Below are 19,583 nucleotides of genomic sequence, written 5' to 3'. Positions count from 1 at the left end.
AATTGTCGCACTGCGACACCATCCGATACAACACCTAATAGTATAAACTATTATAACAAACTAATATAGCCATATGGCCACGGTCACCGTGTAGTTTTGTCCATGTTCATGGTCATCGCGTAGTTGTTTCCAAGGCCATGGTCACTGCCTAGTAGCGGCCACAGCCACGGCCATGCCGCCCGCCATTGACATGGACGTTGATCCATCCATGTCCAGCACCACGACCGGCACCATCACCACGCCCGCCCAAAAAACTGTCATACAATGCGGCATCAGCGGCCTCGGCCCAATGCAGAAAATTTTCCACATCCATTGCGCTAAGCACGGGCGCAGGCGCTGGCACGGGAACGTGTGCGAGCGCGGGTGTGTCCATCAGCGCGGCCTCCACCTCCATCAGAGCATCCTCCTCCAGTACCTTGTCCATCTCTGCCCACAAGGGGGCCAGAGGATCCTCTCCTGCTCCTTCTCAACGACGCCAAAATAGAAGACTAGGGGGTGCACCATGGACGAGGTGTTTGTGCTGGATTGGAGATGGCAATGGTGTGAGAGAAGGGACGGCTGCTATCTTATAACCTGCAGCAGGCGAGCTTGACATTAAGGAGAAGATGGTTGGATAGGTGGCTGCTGGCAAGAAAATGTGTTTTATGAGGATAGGTAACACTAGCAAAAGAGCCCGTGCGTTGCAACGGGAGAGAAAACATAACACACACTCTTAACCCGACAACCATCACCCAAGACTACAATAGGTCCATTTCCTTTATTTTTGCGAGATATCATATTTGTGTTGCCACTTATCCTTCTTCTCACCCTCGCCGGCGATGGCCTCGGTATTCACACAAAAACAAAAAAAAACGTGTTTGAATATGTTTAATCCTAAGACGCCTCTCTCCCTCTCTCCTCCCTCTCTCTCTCTCTCACTCTCGCGATGAGAAATCTGTTGTTTTCCCCTGCGACATATTTCAGAGGTTTGCATGTATAGTTATTGAAGTTTTCTTTTCCCTATATTGTTATAGTGGGGTGTTTATTTGCAATTCGGGTGGCCGCTGGTATGAAAGGAAAACGGATCTTACACTACAAATTATAAGTTTGCTCCCAAAACTATATTTTAAAAATATTTAACAGGTAAAATTAACATCTTATTCAGATGCCACATATTTTTCTAGTAAAATTTCATATATAATATGTTGAAATCGAAGTTACGGTTTAAAAGATACGGATAATTTAGAAAATCATTTATTTGACTTAAATATATTCCAAAATAATTTATAAAAATACTTAACAGGTGAAAATAATCTCATATTCATATTCTACATATTTTTCTAATCAAATTTCATATATAGCATGTTCAAATCGGAGTTACGGTTTAAAAGATATGGATGATTTAAAAAATCATTGTTGGACTTAAATATGATCCGCAGAAAAGAAAAAAAGTAAAATGAAAAAAAACAGGGGAGTGAAGCCCCGCCATGGGTCGGCCGATGAATACATTCATGGTCCGACGTGCGTGAGAAAAGAAAGCTAAATATTGTGGACGCTGGGGATCGAACCCAGGTCTTGCCGGTAGAGGAGAGATAGGCCGACCACTCTGCTGGTCTTTGTTCTGTGTCTAATGTACGTCGCGCCACTATAAAGTAACGAAGTAGGCGGTGATGTTTTGTCCGAAAAGTTGAATCGTTTTTCCACTTACCGGTGGCATTGGTGGGTAATTATTATAAGCTTGAAGGGTAATTTTAATGACGGACGACCAGAAGCAATAGCCGCTTTATTAGTAGGGAAAGATGTAGGCTGATAAATAGTTATTCCCCACATAGATCACTAATTTGCTGCGATGACCCATTAATGTACGCAAACAAGTTACAAAATTATATGAAATGCCAACAGAGATGATACAGAATAAAGATAGCCTGGTGACATAACACAGTAAGTAGGTTGAAGAGCAACCTTCATGTTCACTTAATGATCACTATGCGCTGCACTTTCAAAGTTCTCCACCAACAGCATATTCCATGTCAATGGCAAGGTGCGACGGGTTAAACAAACATGTTCTTGATTGATACATAAAATAAGACTATTATAACAACTCCATTCAGTTTTATGTATTGGACAAAATTTGCTAAGTTTTAAATATTAATAATGACTGGCACATTTATTTCAAAAATAGTGTCATTTGTGCTTTTTGGAGTGTACACATACTGACAAGTAGGTCAGAGTTCATATTTCAGAACCTTCGAAAGTTTCACTAATCTAATGTACTCCCTCCATTCCAAAATAGATGACTCAACTTTATGGGAGTAAGTAACAACCATCAAACTTAGCAAACAAGTGCCAAGTCAGGATTTCAGTAATTTTACCTCCTAGAATGATGCGATATTATGGTGCCACCGTAACCGGTGATTGCTAATCTGCAAGCACACAAACAAACCCCAAAACCGCCAACAACAAAAATCTAGAGTAATAGTCATCACACTTCCATTACGGATTTCCTTAAATTTACCTCCTAGAATCATACGATGATATGGTGCCACCGCAACCGGTGCTTGCTAATCACAAGCACACAAACAAACCCCAAAACCATCCATCCAACAAAAAAAATCTGTAGTAATAGTCATCACACTTCCACTAATTAAGGATTAATCCATCACCTAGGACCTCCCAACTTCACCGGAATCATCAACGAGCAAACTCCAAAACTAAGCACATATGAAAGGAGCTGAAAACCACAACATATACCTTCTAGCCCTGCTTGATATACTTCACGATGCCCTGTATAGCCTCCTGTGTCCGTGTTTGCGCGCCACGAGACACTGACATTGTCATCGGCATTTGCATCCAACACTTACCTCATGGTTGGGAGCTGAGGGACAAACGGGAAGGGACAAAGGAGACATATGGATCAGCACCCAGGACGCGACACGAGAAGACTAGACAACGGCGCTGCTAGCATCCCCATGGTGGATATCGCTGCCTTCGACGCCGCCTGCGGGGACGGTACCCTTGCCACGCGACCGGTTCTAAATTTCGAGTGGGTTATACACATCCGGATGCATACATGACACGTAGCCATCACAATCTCAAAGCACACATCCAAAGATGCTGCGTCGGTAGTGGGGGGCAGTGCCGTGGCCACATGTGGGTGGTGAACGCGGTGGAGCCCGGCTTCAGCGTGGTCGACATGAAGCCCCGAAGCGGCCTCCTCCACCTCGGCTCCTCAAACTATGGTGCCGCCCTCAACTGTGGCCGACGTGAGGCCGGCGACGTCCTCCAACTGCAGTGCGCGCTAAGGTCCCGGGTAGCCGTCCGCCATGGCCAGGCAGCAGCAGATCACCAAGGCCCAAAGGTAGATAAGCGCTCGAAGAAGGTCCCTAGCCAGGCGTTGTTCGGTCCAGTTTTTCGTTCCCCTCGCATCTCAACCATCTCCAGAGTCGAACACACGCATACACAAACAATATCATCGTTGCATCGTGCTATGCATCCCCTGCTTGAGCTGCACCGCCATAGTGCCACATAGCGCTACAATGCCCAAGCGGCTTGCTTCCCTCCTCTGGCCTCCCTGCTCCGTACTTCCTCCGCCCATTCCGCCTGATGGCTGGTCCACCTTTGCGCGACTGTGCCATGCCGCCGTTACCTTCTCCCCGGCCAGTCCTAGTCCTGGCCATTGGGATCCTGCAGCCAGGTCATGCCCAAGATCACAATGCATCTGCTCCATCTCTCTAGCACATAAAGTAATACAACAGTAAGCGCCACAGGTGGCTTTTCCAGCTTAATGGGCCTGCCCTCAAAGGATACAAACAGGGATTCGAAAACAAGATGTTCTTGGGAAGAAAGAGAGAAGGACAGTCATGTAAGGAAGATCCTATGTTGGGAGATATTGGTGGGTGTCATCTCGTTCAATTCTGGGAAGGGAAGAACATGACTTGCTGATTAAAAACGTGGATTACAATAGGTTGTCTGATCGGAAAAAGAAATTGGAAAGTTACATTTGGTCATATGAATAAGAAACAAAAATACATCATTTATCTAGTGTTCTCTACTTCCTTTTTACTACGCCGACATAGGGAAGCTCCACCGAACCCAAGTAGAGTTTGCCGTCATCTCTTTCCATGATCTCGGTTGGCCTGACTTTCTTTGACCCTCTCATCTGCTCGACTATCTTCCCGTCGGCACCAACCCTGACAACAAGAAGATGGCCATCACGGCCAAAGGCCAACTCATTCTTCTCACGATGCAACGCCACCCAATAACCTCCTTTCCTGTCAGGCCTGACGTTATCTGGGTAGCCCGGCAGGTCGGCAAAAGGCTCGGACTTGCCCGTGTCGACCCCTTCGATCTAGTGCCTCAACAACTTGCACGGGCCAGTAGATGCGACCACGAGGTGCGTGCGGTCGGCGCTGAGCACAACACCGTTCGGGTATGTCATCCTTGGTTGGAGCACGGTGACGTCTGATGTTCGTGGATCATACATCATGAGGCGGCCCGTCGAGTCCCCCGTCTTGGTGACCATCTCGTGTTCTGACCTGTCGTATAGTTCATCGAACTGTGGGTGAAGTAGACTTGACCGGTGACTTGATCGACGTTAACCCCGTTGGTGAAGCGCAGCGGCATGCCATCAATCTGGTCGACCAACACGGTGGCCTCCCCGCCGCCGGGCGGCACACGCATAAGCCCTTTGTACGCATCGGCCACATAGAGGTCACCCATTTTCTCGTTGAAGCGCAGGCCAAGCGGGCGGCCGCAGCGGCTTTCTATGTCCGCCTCCGTGCCAAACCTGGATGTCGTGCACGTTTCGCTGTCGTAGCCTGGTCCGTAGGCGTATGTTGTCCAGCCGAGCTTGGGCCCGTTCCACCTCAGGATGCGGCCGTCAGAGACGCCACCGTAGGGGCCTCGGCCCTGAGCGTCGAAGGCGACGCTCTCCGGCCCGTGCACTTCTCCGGGCGGCAGGGGCAGCTGCTGTGTCCGGGAGGCGTCGAAGCTTGCAGCGGCGGCTGCCATGGCCCCGGGCATGAAGATAAGGACGAGTATGACGAGAGCGACGGTGGCCTTGAGGAGGCGGCTCATGCCGCAGACCATGGTGGCGGCTATCCTCCTCGCTGGCTACCTTAAAGTTTGTTGATCGATCTGTACGTGCGTACTTGTTCGATGGAGCTTGGTCGATCTTCTGCTGGATGTGGATATGGTTTGGTTTGATGGATTCAAGGGAGGTGGCTAGCTACAAGTCCTTTCTTTTTCGAAAAGGGGGTCTCCCTGGCCTCTACATCAGAACGATGCATACGGCCACAAAGATAAATAAATAAAAGTTGTTCAACAAGGTCGTCACTCTGAAAGCAAAATAACGACGAACTCACAAAGAGTCACAAGCGTCAGAAACACAAGGCCGAAAAGCCACAACCGGCAGGCAAAACAGAGATATGTAAACTAATTGCCTATCCTATTACATGATTGTCATCCAAACCGGTTGAATATATCCCGTGCTACCATCTCTCACCGGACAGATCCAGTAACCAAACGCTCTCTGGTCTCCATCGGAGTGAATAAGGACCACATACGGATCAGTGCAGTAGCTCGGAATAAAACCTGCAAAAAATGAATATTCGTTTTTCTGTTAAAGGTCAAATCATTTCTGCAATTCCAAATTGCCCACAACAAAGCACATATTCCTACACGAATGTGTCTGACTGTTTCGGACTCTATCCCAAGAAGCCACGTTTCAAATAACGAACTGACCGAATTCGGAGGTGTAATGTTAAAGGCAATATGCACCGTGTGCCACAAAACCTTTGCCAAAGGGCAGTCAAAGAAGAGGTGCTTGATGGTTTCGTCCCGATCACAAAAACTACACCTAGTAGATCCTGTCCAGTTGCGCTTAATCAAATTATTCTGTGTTAGAATGACTTGTTTATGCACGAACCACATAAACACTTTAATTTTCAAAGGAACTTTGACTTTCCAAACCTCTTTGGAATTAGGAATAACACTTGAGTTAATGACATCGATATACATCGATTTGACAGAGAACCCATCAGACCTAGTAAGCTTCCAACACAACTTATCGGGTTGGTGAGATAGCTGAATCTCCATCAGTCTACTCACCAAGTGAAGCCATGCTTCCCACAGGTCGCCCACAAGCGCCCTCCTGAACTGAATATTAAGGGGAATTTACTGCAAAATCGGGGCAATTAGAGCATCACGTCGTTGAGTAATACGATACAGGGACGGATACTGAAGCGCCAATGGCGTTTCACCAAGCCAAGTATCCTTCCAGAAGCGAGTGGTGTTGCCATTACCGACTATAAACTTAGTTCTATTAAGGAAGGCAACTTTAACTCTCATAAACCCCTTCCAAGACGGCGAGTTTGTGGGTCTCGCTGTCACCTGGGACAACGTCTTGGACTGCAGATACTTACTTCGAAGAATCTGCACCCATGTGGCCTCGGTTTGAACTGAAAGTTTATACAGCCACTTGCTGAGAATACATCTGTTCTTGACTTCAAGATTCTCAATACCAAGGCCCCCATGGTCCTTTGGTCGACAGATGATATCCCATTTGGCTAGTCGGTATTTTCTCTTTGTTTCATCACTTTGCCAGAAGAACCGGGATCGATAGAAGTCCAGTCTTTTCCTAACACCAACTGGGACTTCGAAAAAAGATAAGAGAAACATAGGCATACTCGTGAGCACCGAATTAATAAGTATTAGTCGGCCTCCATAAGACATGAGTTTGCCCTTCCAACAACTTAGTTTCTTCTCAAACCGGTGTTTGATGCTCTTCCATTCTCTGCTCGTCAATTTACGATGGTGAATGGGTATACCTAAGTAAGTGAAAGGTAACGCCCCCAATTTGCATCCAAACAATTGCCTTTAAGCCTCCTGTTCATCATTGGCTCTACCAAAGCAGAACAACTCGCTTTTATGAAAATTGATCTTCAGTCCTGTCAATTGTTCAAATAAGCATAACACCAGCTTCATATTACTCGCTTTCGCCAAGTCGTGCTCCATAAAGATGATTGTATCATCAGCGTACTGCAGGATGGACACCCCTCCATCAACCAAATGAGGCACCAATCCACCCACCTGACCAGCCTCCTTGGCCCTTCCTATCAGAATTGCCAACGTGCCAACCATGATGTTGAATAGAATAGGAGACATTGGATCACCTTGTCTCAGGCCCTTGTGTGTCTGGAAATAATGACGAATGTCATCATTCACTTTAATTCCAACACTCCCTTTTTGCGTAAAGGATTCAACCTGGCGTCGCCAAGCTTCGTCAAAACCCTTCATGCATAAGGCCTGCTGAAGGAAAGGCCATTTGACTTTGTCGTACGCTTTCTCGAAATCCACCTTGAAAACAACTCCGTCTAGCTTTTTCGCGTGGATCTCATGGAGCATTTCATGAAGGACCACAACCCCTTCGAGGATGTTCCTGTCCGGCATGAAAGCAGTTTGGGTAGGCTGCACCACAGCGTGCGCGATCTGTGTGAGCCTATTAGTCCCGACCTTGGTGAAAATTTTGAAACTAACATTAAGAAGACAGATTGGCCTGAATTGCTCAATTCTCACAGCCTCTGTTTTCTTAGGAAGAAGGGTTATCGTTCCAAAATTCAAATGGAAAAGTTGAAGCTGCCCAGAGAAGAGATCATTGAACAAGGGCAACAAATCCCCCTTAATGATGTGCCAGCACTTCTTATAGAACTCAGCTGGAAAACCATCCGGGCCGGGAGCCTTATTATTTTCCATTTGCGATATAGCCTCGAAGACTTCTTTCTCAGTGAAAGGGGCCGCCAAAATATCGTTCTCCACTGTTGTAAGTTGAGGAACATCCTCAATCCTGGACTCATCCAGACACACACAATTATCTTCTGGGGTCCAAACAGCTGCTTGTAATACTCAGTAATGTATAGTTTTAGGTTTTCCTGTCCTAAAATCGTTTCTTCATCTTGCTCAAGCTGGAAGATCCTCTTCTTTCTGTGTTTACCATTAGCGATCATGTGAAAGAATTGAGTGTTCGCGTCCCCCTGGACTACTCGCCGGACCTTGGCCCGCAACGCCCACTTCAATTCCTCCGCTCGAAGAAGCTCTTTCAGCCTCATCTCCGCGTCAAACTTGGCATGAAGCTCCGAGGGTGGCAGAACAGTGGTTTCTGCTTTTACATCTAAGGACTGAATAAGGTTAAGGAGCCTTTCTTTTTCGACCTTATAGATCCCACTAAGATGCTTAGCCCATCCACGCAGAAAACTTCTCAAATGCCTGATCTTATTCTGCCAGCGCTCAAGCGCATTCTTACCTCCGGAATCCTTAGCCCACTCCCTGGCTACGAGATCAAAAAAGCCGTCTCGCTCAAACCAAGCAAGCTCGAAAGAGAACACATTTTTATTTCCCACGTGGGTGGCCTCACCAGAGTCAACAAATAACGGCGTGTGGTCAGAAATTCCACGGGAAAGAGCCTGAACAGTTACAAAGGGAAACTTCTGTTCCCATTCAACGCTAGCCAACACGCGATCCAACTTTTCAAACGTCGGAGTTGGCATCGCGTTAGCCCAAGTGATTTTTCTTCCTGAAAGCTCAATCTCTCTCAGATCCAAGCTTTCAATGATAGTATTAAACATGAAAGACCATCTGCCGTCAAAGTTGTCATTGTTCTTCTCCTCACACCTTCTAATGATGTTAAAATCACCCCCACCAGGATAGGTAGTTGCTCAGAGCCACAAATCCTAACTAGACCAGCCAAGAACTCAGGCTTATGTTCAGGCTGTGCGGCCCCATATACCGCCACCAAAGCCCAGTTGAACCCATCGGCCTTTGACCGCACCCGAAACTTGACTGCAAAATCTCCCATAACCACACTTCGAACCTCGAGCGAATCGCATCGAACTCCGAGTAAGATCCCACCCGATCTCCCTCTCGGTGGCAAACAATGCCAACAAAATCAATTCCTCCCGACAAGGTAGTTAGAAATTGTGGCGCAAAATTATCTCTACCAGTTTCCGATAAAGCGATAAAATCTAATCTATGCTCAAGAGACGCCTCCACCAGAAACCTTCTTTTAGCCAAGTCTTTCAGACCTCTGCTGTTCCAAAAGATTTCTTTCATACTTCATCATGGAATTTTTTTGCCGTACGGATCCTAGCACTCCTACGCACTGCAGACACCGGATAAACCTTCCGCTTCCACTTGCGTTTGATGGTATTCTGACTCTGCAACCGGTCCTCACAACCAGTCTCAGCAGGTCTCGCGACATCAATCGCAGATGTCTCATCCTCCTCCTCCGACTCAGGCATGGGAGGAATAATATCCGCACAAAAATTATCGAGCACTCTGACCCCCAATGCATCAAACTATGAATCACTCATGGGCTTAACCGCTGCTAAGTTACGAATCATCTCTAAAGACCGCTCAGCCTCTAAATCCATAAGGTCATTAACAGAATTTGGAATTTCAGTAGCATTACTACCTAGTGAAACTCCTAACTGATTTGCATTATCGACAATCTCTTCGGTAGAAAAATGCAAAATGGAATGAGATGTATTGACCGACATACCAGTAGTGACCTCAATGTCACGAAGCTTGGCCGCCCTCATAGCGCACCGCTGCTGAATGTCGTCCACCTCCGGATGATTCTGGAGACGGTAGCTCAACCGTCGTCCCTCAGAAATCGGATCCGGAATCCCTCCAAACGCAATGACCTCCTCACGAGAAATCCTGCTCGGGGTGTGGCCTCCTGCCGGACCCCGAACACGAAGCTGGTCATCCTCCATGGACGACCTGGCGTTAATTCCAGGACCCGATGAGGCCCTCGCCAACGCCGGAGAAGTCGTACGCGCCCCACAGGGCGGAGACGACAGCGCACCGGGGGAAGGAAGTGCCTGGGCCACCTGCCCGAACTCCCCCCCCCCCAGTGCCGGAGGGGCGGCCACCATAGGCGCCCAAGAGAGTAAGGCCCCGAGGCCTCCTGCCCCGAGCCCCCTCTCGAAGGCGATACCACAACCTTCAAAGCAGACCAAGCGGTGGGAGAAGGGGGATCCGAGCCCACCTGCATCGGGATCCCTCCCAAAGGTAAGACCGCTACCGCCGAGGCCTCGTCCAACACTGACGGAAGGGAGGACACGGGGGCCACCTGCCCCAAGTCCCCAGCAGAAAGCTGAACCGCCCCCTCCATCACCTGCACCTCGGTAGTAGAAGAGAGAACCACGTGCCCACGCACCTCATCCTCTCCCCTGACCGAGATCATCGAAGCCCGAGGAGCGGGACTCACAACATCCTCAAAAACCAAAGCAGGCAGCGCGAGCTCCATAGCCTCATCCGAATCCACTGATACGTCTCCAACGTATCTATAATTTTTGATTGCTCCATGCTATATTGTCTACTATTTTGAACATTATTGGGCTTTATTATCCACTTTTATATTATTTTTGGGACTAACCTATTAACCGGAGGCCCAGCCTAGAATTGTTGTTTTTTGCCTGTTTTAGGATTTAGAAGAAAAGGAATATCAAACGGAGTCCAAACGGAATGAAACCTTCGGGAACGTGATTTTCTCATTGAATACAACTCAGGAGACTTAGACCCTACATCAAGACACGTAACAGGAGGCCACAAGGTAGGGGGTGCGCCTACCCCCCAGGCACGCCCTCCACCCTCATGGGCCTCCTGTTGCTCCACCGACGTACTTCTTCCTCCTATATATACCCACGTACCCCAAACGATCAGATACGGAGCCAAAACCCTAATTCCACCGCCGTAACTTTCTGTATCCACGAGATCCCATCTTGGGGCCTGTTCCGGAGCTCCGCCAGAGGGGGCATCGATCACGGAGGGCTTCTACATCAACAACCATAGCCTCTCCGATGAAGTGTGAGTATTTTACCTCAGACCTTCGGGTCCATAGTTAGTAGCTAGATGGCTTCTTCTCTCTTTTTGGATCTCAATACAATGTTCTCCCCCCCTCTTGTGGAGATCTATTCGATGTAATCTTCTTTTTGCGGTGTGTTTGTTGAGACCGATGAATTGTGGGTTTATGATCAAGTCTATCTATGAATAATATTTGAATCTTCTCTGAATTCTTTTATGTATGATTGGTTATCTTTGCAAGTCTCTTCGAATTATTAGTTTGGTTTGGCCTACTAGATTGATCTTTCTTGCAATGGGAGAAGTGCTTAGCTTTGGGTTCAATCTTGCGGTGTCCTTTCCCGGTGACAGTAAGGGCAGCAAGGCACGTATTGTATTGTTGTGATCGAGGATAACAAGATGGGATTTTCTTCATATTGCATGAGTCTATCCCTCTACATCATGTCATCTTGCTTAAGGCGTTACTCTATTTTTAACTTAATACTCTAGATGCATGCTGGATAGCGGTCGATGAGTGGAGTAATAGTAGTAGATGCAGGCAGGAGTCGGTCTACTTGTCTCGGACGTGATGCCTATATACATGATCATACCTAGATATTCTCATAACTATGCTCAATTCTTTCAATTGCTCAACAGTAATTTGTTCACCCACCTTAGAATACTTATGCTCTCGAGAGAAGCCACTAGTGAAACCTATGGCCCCCGGGTCTATCTTTATCATATCAAACTCCTACTACTTAGTTATTTACTTTGCTATTTACTTTGTCTTTATTTTACTTTGCATCTTTATCATAAAAATATCAAAAATATTATCTTATCATATCTATCAGATCTCCTCGTAAGTGGCCCTATAGGGATTGACAACCCCTATTTGCATTGGTTGAGAGGATTTATTTGTTTTGTGCAGGTGGAGGGACTCGCGCGTAGCCTCCTGCTGGATGATACCTTGGTTCTCAAAAACTGAGGGAAATACTTATGCTACTTTGCTGCATCATCCCTTCCTCTTCGGGAAAAACCAACGCAGTGCTAAAAGAGGTAGCAATCACCCGATCACTCCACAACCTCGGTGGTGTAGACGCAGGCTCGAAAGCCCCAAATCTCAGAGTCATCGTAGGCACCGATGATGGTGGAACCGCCCCATCCTCGGTCGTCGTAGACACGGACCCCGGTCCCTTGGACAACTGTCGTCCCGTATCATGGACCGAAGTCTCCTTTGCTCCCGCGCTGTCATCACCCTCGTGCATATTGACGTCAGCCCCGTTAGCCCCCTCGGTCAACAGGGTCAAAAACCTTTCCACGATAAGTCCACTTGACGACCTTAGGCACATACTCAATATCCAAAATACTAACTAATATACGAGCAATCCCGTGAGCTCTGGTGAAAGCCATATCCACACGCTCAGGCTTCCCCACCATGATTCCCAAGCTAGCGACAACCCTAGCATCCTGCATCGGCTTGGAAGGAGCCCCGGAAAAACGCAACCACGCCTGAGTAAGTGGCTTGCCCTGAGGCTCCACCTGTTTCCACTCATGAAACTCAAGGATGCAATCGGTGCCCGACACTTTGCACATCCCAAAACTGAGGAGCCTCTGCAGATCCTCCACCGAAGAAAACTCAACCCGAAACATCTTATCCGCGAGACTGACAAGCTCCCACTAAAAGTCCCGAGGGGCCAACTCCCGGAGCCTCTGCACAATCTAAGTCTTGGAGACCTCTCCTCTGGTCACCTTAACAATCCCAGTAGTCATACTCTGGGCCTCATCAGGAACCTCCCTCTCATTAGGAGATTCAAAGAACGTGAGTTTAGCACAATACACTCCGTACATCATGAGAGATGGTGCCTGATCTTGCAGAAGTGGGCAATCCCCCGAATCATGAGCTGGCTTACCACAAGTGTCACATAACACATCTATGCACTCAGCAATAAAATGACCCTTGTCACCACATCGATAGCACATCATTTTCTCTTTCTTGCGCGCCCACTTGGACGCCCTATCAGCATCAGCCATGTCCGGCATCTCCACGGACACATCACCCATAGTCTCATCCTCTGGAACCTGAACACTAGCGAGAGCCCTCACAACCTCCATAGCCTGACCGGTCAACACCGGCTCCTCGGTACTCTCGCGAGCGGTCGTCTGCTCGACAACCACGGTGGGCGGAGGTTGTCGTGGGCGGTACCGACCACCACGACCACAATGACCGCCACGATGGCCGCGGAAACCACCCCGCTGACATTGACCCGAGCCAGATGCCCCCTCGACAAAACCACCGGTAGGACCCAAGAACGGCCTCTCCGCTGATCCGTCGCTCTGCCAAGCAAATCCACGACCTCCACCCGTGGACGAGGAACCCCGGTGCTGCCCAGCTCCATAGGAATTATAACCGTCATCCCCCCATTGACCCCTGGGCGTAGCTGAAGCACCACCAACGGCACTGCTCTGCGGCGGCGGTGCCTGCGACCCCACCGGCGCAGCCCGATTCTGAGGCGGCCGAGCAACGTAATGCGGCGGCGGAGCCGGCCGCGGTTGCAAGCCCATCGTCGGTGCGGGAGGCCTAGGCGGCGCTGCACCGCGACCCACAGCAACCACACTGGCCACGCCGGGCGCCACCGGGCGAGGACCGAGGACCGGCCCTCCACGTCCGGCCGAGGGAACGACCACCGGAGATGCCGTCGGCGGCCAGGCAACAGGCAGACCGCCAGTGCCGCGACCCGCCGCAGCATTAGGCGCTCCACCAGCAGCTCCTCGGCCCGCCGTAGTCACTGCTCCACGACCAGCGCCGGCTGCCGGCGGTGGCGCAAGGCCCCTGCCGCTGCCCGGGCCTGGCGGCGGTGCCCCTCCTGCGCGGCCAGCCCGACCCGGCGCAGCCGGCTTCTTCCCCGGCGGCGGAGCACCTCCAGGCCCCGCCATGGCCCCTAGCGGCAAGATGCGGCGTGCCCGGCCACTCCCCGCAGAACGTCGTGTCGGCGTTCGTCTAACGAGAGCCCTAGGGCACGGCGCAGGAACCAGCGACAACGATCTGGACGTGCATGCCTCGATGCCCTGGGATACGAGCGAAACCGGTTCCTGCTGGGCCTCATACCCAGCGGACCCTAGCCCACTCAAACCCACCGGCCCAACACCACAATACAACACGTCTCGGCCCAGGAGCGAATTGAAACGCTCGTGGCGAGCCACCCCGATCCGGATCGCCATGACCGCCGGCGGCCCAGCCGCGGTCATCTCCGGCGCCGATCGAGGCACTGCCCGGCGAGCGCTCTTTCTCCTCTTCACAGTAGTCCAAGAATCCGGCCGAATCAGATCAAAAACGGTTAAATTCGGTAGACGTACCTTAGGCAAGGGGCCCTTCCATGGCCGGATCGCCGTCGCCGCTGTTCTCCGGTGAACCACCCGGCGCAGCATCCCCTTGGTTTCTCCCGCATGAAGCCCGACCCTAGCCGGATCCTCGAGGGGCAAAACCTTGTCGACGGTGGAAGCGACCTCATCTTTGTCATAACCTGCACCCAAGAACTCACACAACAGATCAGAGGGCGTCGGAGTAGGCGGCGATGACGGCGCCGCATCCGTGTCCTCATCCCCCTCATCCTCGTCGGCGTCGGCAAGGGCCCAGAACTGCCCCCACCTGCCGCCGCTCACCGGAGGGAGCAGGCCGCGACACCGCCGGGATCCCGGCGGCCGCACTCCCCGTCGCCCCCTCATCGCGTGATCGTCCTTTTTTTAGAATTCGCTCCTCAGCCCCGCTTTAGGTTGTACGTACTCTTATGGACAGCTACAGGTCCGAGTCGGTCCATACATGGTTCAGTCACGTAGGCAATGGAGTCTGAGTCGTATTCGTAGGATTTTAAGGAGAACCGAGCCTGGCTGGGTACTACCAGCTCATCTCTACTGGTTTCATGCGGCGGGGTTGTGCAGCGCGCCCGGGAACTCCGTGTCGATGGTCACCTTGGAGCGGGACATCTCTCTCTCTCTTTCTCTCTCTCTCTCCCTCCCCCGTAGCTAGGCTAGGCGAATCGTCTTCTCCTTCTCTTTTTCTTTTCCTTTTTTTGTAGAATTAGGCCGAGCTCCGACCCAATCAAATTAATTTTGGGACTCGCCTGACCTGTTCGCCGCCCGCCTGGAATCGCACGTTCATCGCCGCCGCTCGGCCGCCGTGGTCTTCCTCGCCCCACAAGACGACATGATCTCCTCCTCCTCCTCCTCCTCCTCAAGCTGCACTACGCCGGATTGGACGAGACCACCCTTTTCTTCTTCTTTGCAGACAACAACATGAATCCTCCCACCAGAGCGAGAGGGAGGGAACCTTTCACCTACGACCCGACCACTGCCATCCGCCAACGACCTCCTCCCCTCAGGCTTCATATATCTTCCTCGACCGACTTCTTCCAAAACAAGAAGCCAGCGAGCTACAAGAGCAGCGTGAGTTGTATCCCATCTCCCGTACCGTACTGTGAGAGATTCAGTCAGCACATATGGTCCCCGTCAACGGAGCACTCACCGGCGACGACTAATCGGCGACTAGGAGCGAAACCACCTCGTCACAAGGAGAAGGAGAGCCTCGCCTCTCGCCGGCCATCACCCAAGCCCCAAGCCATAAGTCACACGCACACCCCGCACGCGGACGAATGCCTCTCTCTATTATATATAGAGATGGTCTGGGAAGGCATATTGAAGAGGAGCAGGAGGCCGCGGTGCCGAGGATCAATGAGGTGGCACAAGCTGAACCCTCTTTGAATAGTTGGTGGGCATCCCAGGCATGCATTCATTTCTTTAGAGGCTTTGGTTTCTCATGGGAATGGGATTGGTCGACGCTCTTGCTGCTGCACTCTATTTTTCTAGTGCACGATTGATAACTAAATAAAATAAATAAATAAAGGCTAGTGACTAAGACGATTTTGCCAACAATTTGAGTGGTTCTTTTTTTCTGCACGATACTTCATTTCTTCGGCTCATCGCCCGCCAAATTGTAAATTTTACACCTGTGTTCATGGTTTGGACATAAACTAGACTGATGCAATTAATATAGACTACTTCCCCAATACCTAGTTGTGCAGAGTAATCTACTTCCAGCCACAAAAGCACACACAATCAGATTTGCCCGCTGGTGATGTTCATGTTATTAGCCTGGCTTGAAATATTATAGCCATCCCGATTGAACCAACTAAGTGCAGATAGAGCCCATGATTCCAGAGTTCCCATTTGAGAGATTCATTCACACAATATGTAATCGGAAAGCAGCAGCAGCAGCTATTCAAACCCTTTCCTCAAGATTTCATTGCTTTTCAAACCCATTTCATCTATGCTTGGTTGGGGACAACACATACACAAAGACAAGGATATTTGAGTTTCCTCCAACACTTGGGCAACACAACCGGCCAGCCGACCAAGAGAGCAGCATGCAACAGCCAAGACATTTTGTTTTATGTATGTACACACAACAACATCACCACCCATATCAACAGTTAGCACTTCGCCACAACAAACAATGCACACACTAACACGATCCAGCCAGATCGCCTTGCCACTTCATCTGGTGCTGACAAATCTCGGATCTTGGAGGTGCTCCTCTCCTCGGCGCCTTGCAGCAGCATCGTGGGTCATCAATCTCAATGGCGCCAAACTGTCACTGCCATGCATCTGAAAGCACGGTGCTTGCATCAAGTCAGCAACAGTTTAATACTCCCTCCTTATCAAAATAAGACCCTTTTTTTAATACAAAAGGAGTATCTATAAAGTCTTATAATTTGATACAGAGGGAGTACATAAAAAATCCTAGAATTTATAAAGGAGACATGTAAAAACAAGTCAAGCACCACAAATTACTTGTACATCTAGTAAAGCAAGCTCATCACGAGTCAAACAATCTTATTACTCACAACACAACACAAAGGAATATATCAAGCATGACACCGTCCTTGCTTTTCCGTTCTACTCGTCTATCCAGCAACAGAAAAGCACATAATTAACTCTTGGTAAAAAGATCAAGTGGCACAACCATGATCTAATTAATTCTACTAAAAAAATTGAACTTCTCAGGAATTCTTTGCAAATACTCATGCAAGTAACTTATAGAAAGATTAAGTTGACAGTCCAATTTATCTATATGGTTAAGTCTACACGTCTAAGGAAATCATCCCTTTCATATCAAAATCTACATCCTGGCCAGCGGCATGCCAAGATCCTAAATGAGTATCAAATATAAACAAACAACCGAATCAGGTTTTTATTTTCATTAGGTATGCTCCCTTGTCCCTTGTAATAATATCCAAACCGAAACCGGGCCAGGTTTTCTTGTTTCTCTAACAAGAAAACACAAGACAAGACAAATATGGCTGCTAGTTTACAAAGCACCAGCAACCGACCTCATGTAAAGGCAAAAGGAGAAACCTTTTCATCAACATGAAATGGCTGTCAAGTTAGAATGATATTTAATAGCCAAGCTCATGAAAAGAATGTTGGACAGTAAAGCAAATAAACAACTCGCATATGCATCAAGGTGCAACTTGTAACAGCCAATGGCACATGAAAACCACGAGTTTGCAAAGGCGGACAACTAATACACACGATACAGTGCAATTATGCAAAGAAGGCAAGCCGCAAAAATTGACCGCAATGGGAGATACATCGACGGAGGATTAAAATCGCTAATACACCTAGCTTGCGAGGCACTAACTAGACAAGCTAGCTAGGAGCGCCGAGTACTCCTAAAACAGTCGCACACAAAGTATTAGAAATTGCTGCCTGACAAAAGCAACAACAACATGATCGAACAGCAGGGCCTGAATTATTATGCTGGAGGCCGCGACATCAACCACCAGGTCGCACCAACAAGAGCTGTACTTCTGAGTTTGTACTCGAGCCACTACAAAGAATTGCAAAAGACACTAGTAGAAAAAGGGTCAAATGTGAAACACATTAGTGCCGGTTTGAATTTGAGCCGTCACTAATGTGTGCATTAGTGCCGGTTCCAACGGCTAGCCGGCCGCTCTCATTAGTATCGGTTCGTGGTGAACCTTTAGCACCGGTTCGTATCACGAACCAGTAGTAAAATGAGTGGTGGCAGGATGTTGTTAGTCCGGAGCCCCTCCAGCACCTTTAGTATCGGGTCTATCATGAACCGGTACTAAAGGTCGTCCTACATAGACCCTTCGTCCACCCGAGCTCGCTCTGTTCTTCCCCTTTCCCCTCTCCCCTCTGTTCTTTTCCCTCTTCCTCTCAAGCTCATCACACATTTTGCCCAAAATTTGTCAAGATTTGAAGGCCCCCATCCATTCAAATGATCACAATGGTTAGCAACTTTGTCATTTCATCTCTCATTGCTAGATTAGCTCGTGCAATGCTTTATATAGTGATTGATTTTTGAGTTTAGTAATTTGGAAGGAATTATATATATGTGCTAGTATTTGATTTATATGCAATTTGAGGTTAAAAATAACACCTAGTTTGCATATGTAGGTGTGGTTTACTTAGTGCCTTCTAAATCTCCATCGTAACCACCGTCGATCGCCTGCAATGTCCTGTCGCCGGCACCACCTTGTGGTGAGCCTCTTGTTCATGAAGTTTTATATAAAAAATTAATGTTTGTGTGATTTGGATATATAGTTACTCGTATAATTATCTTACTCATACGTTGTTTGTTATACATAGTGCCATGCTTTTGATATCCGTCCCCGTCGGCCCTCGTCCGGGTTATGATTCGGATGTGGTATATTCTCTTTTAAAACTATTCATTGCATTTCATGTTTATGACAAATTATGCCCATCAAGTTGACATAGATATTTATATGTAGGAGGTAGTTGAACCGGAAATTCCAACCTACCCTATTGTCGAGAGGTTAAATTTAGTTGAAAGAGAAAACAAGGATTTGAAGAAAAAATTGAAAAGAATTGAGGGGGAGAAGATGGAATTGGAGTTGCATGTTGCCAATGTCGTCGATGATCACAAGATTAAGATGGAGAAAATGCGCTTGAAGATTAAAAAAATTAGAAAATATGCCATTCATAGTGAGGCTTGGTATCATTATGCTGTTCGATCAATTGTTACCTTAGTTGCGATCTTGATCGCATTTATTGTTGCATTTAAATTCTTTAGCTAGAGAGTTATTTGTTTGTTGCATTTAAGTGTTGTATGACCTTTATGTATGAACTTTATGTATTGTATTAATTTGGTATTTTTGGTGCTGTGTATTGAAGATGAGCCGGCAATGGATGTATGATGACCGATGCTCTCCCGGGTTCATTAATGGCGTACGTACTTTTCTGCTTGCGGCTGAGGCAAACAAGCGGGTGGATGGTTTTATGCCTTGTCCATGTGCTGGCTGTAAAAATTGTCACAATTACTCTACTTCAAGAACCATTCACGTCCACCTGTTTGAGTCCGGTTTCATGCCCCACTATAATGTTTGCACCAAGCATGGAGAAAGAGGGGTTATGATGGAAGACAATGAAGAAGAAGAGGACGACGACATCTATCCTGGCCATGGGTTCCCTGAATACGATGATACAACAATGAGGGAAGAAGCTGAAGAAAAGGCATCGGATGAGCCCGTTGATGATCTAGGTCAGGCCATTGCCGATGCAAAGAGACCTGTGCAAGTGATTTGGAGAAAAAGAAGTTGCAGCGCATGTTAGAGGATCACAAAAAATTGTTGTACCCGAATTGCGTAGGTGACAAGAAAAAGCTGGGCACCACACTGAAATTGCTACAATGGAAGGCAGAGAATGGTGTATCTGACAAGGGATTT

The 19,583-nt window shown here is 48.4% G+C and overlaps 1 pseudogene; it reads right to left on the bottom strand.

Moving 5' to 3' along the window:
* Positions 1–4,027: 4,027 nt before the first annotated feature.
* LOC123151166 (protein STRICTOSIDINE SYNTHASE-LIKE 10-like) lies at positions 4,028–5,067 on the bottom strand (annotated as a pseudogene).
* Positions 5,068–19,583: the final 14,516 nt, after the last annotated feature.

This window comes from Triticum aestivum, chromosome 7A (assembly GCF_018294505.1).
Source record: "Triticum aestivum cultivar Chinese Spring chromosome 7A, IWGSC CS RefSeq v2.1, whole genome shotgun sequence".
Classification (NCBI taxonomy): domain Eukaryota; kingdom Viridiplantae; phylum Streptophyta; class Magnoliopsida; order Poales; family Poaceae; genus Triticum; species Triticum aestivum.
This window is presented reverse-complemented; position numbering and strand designations above follow the sequence as displayed.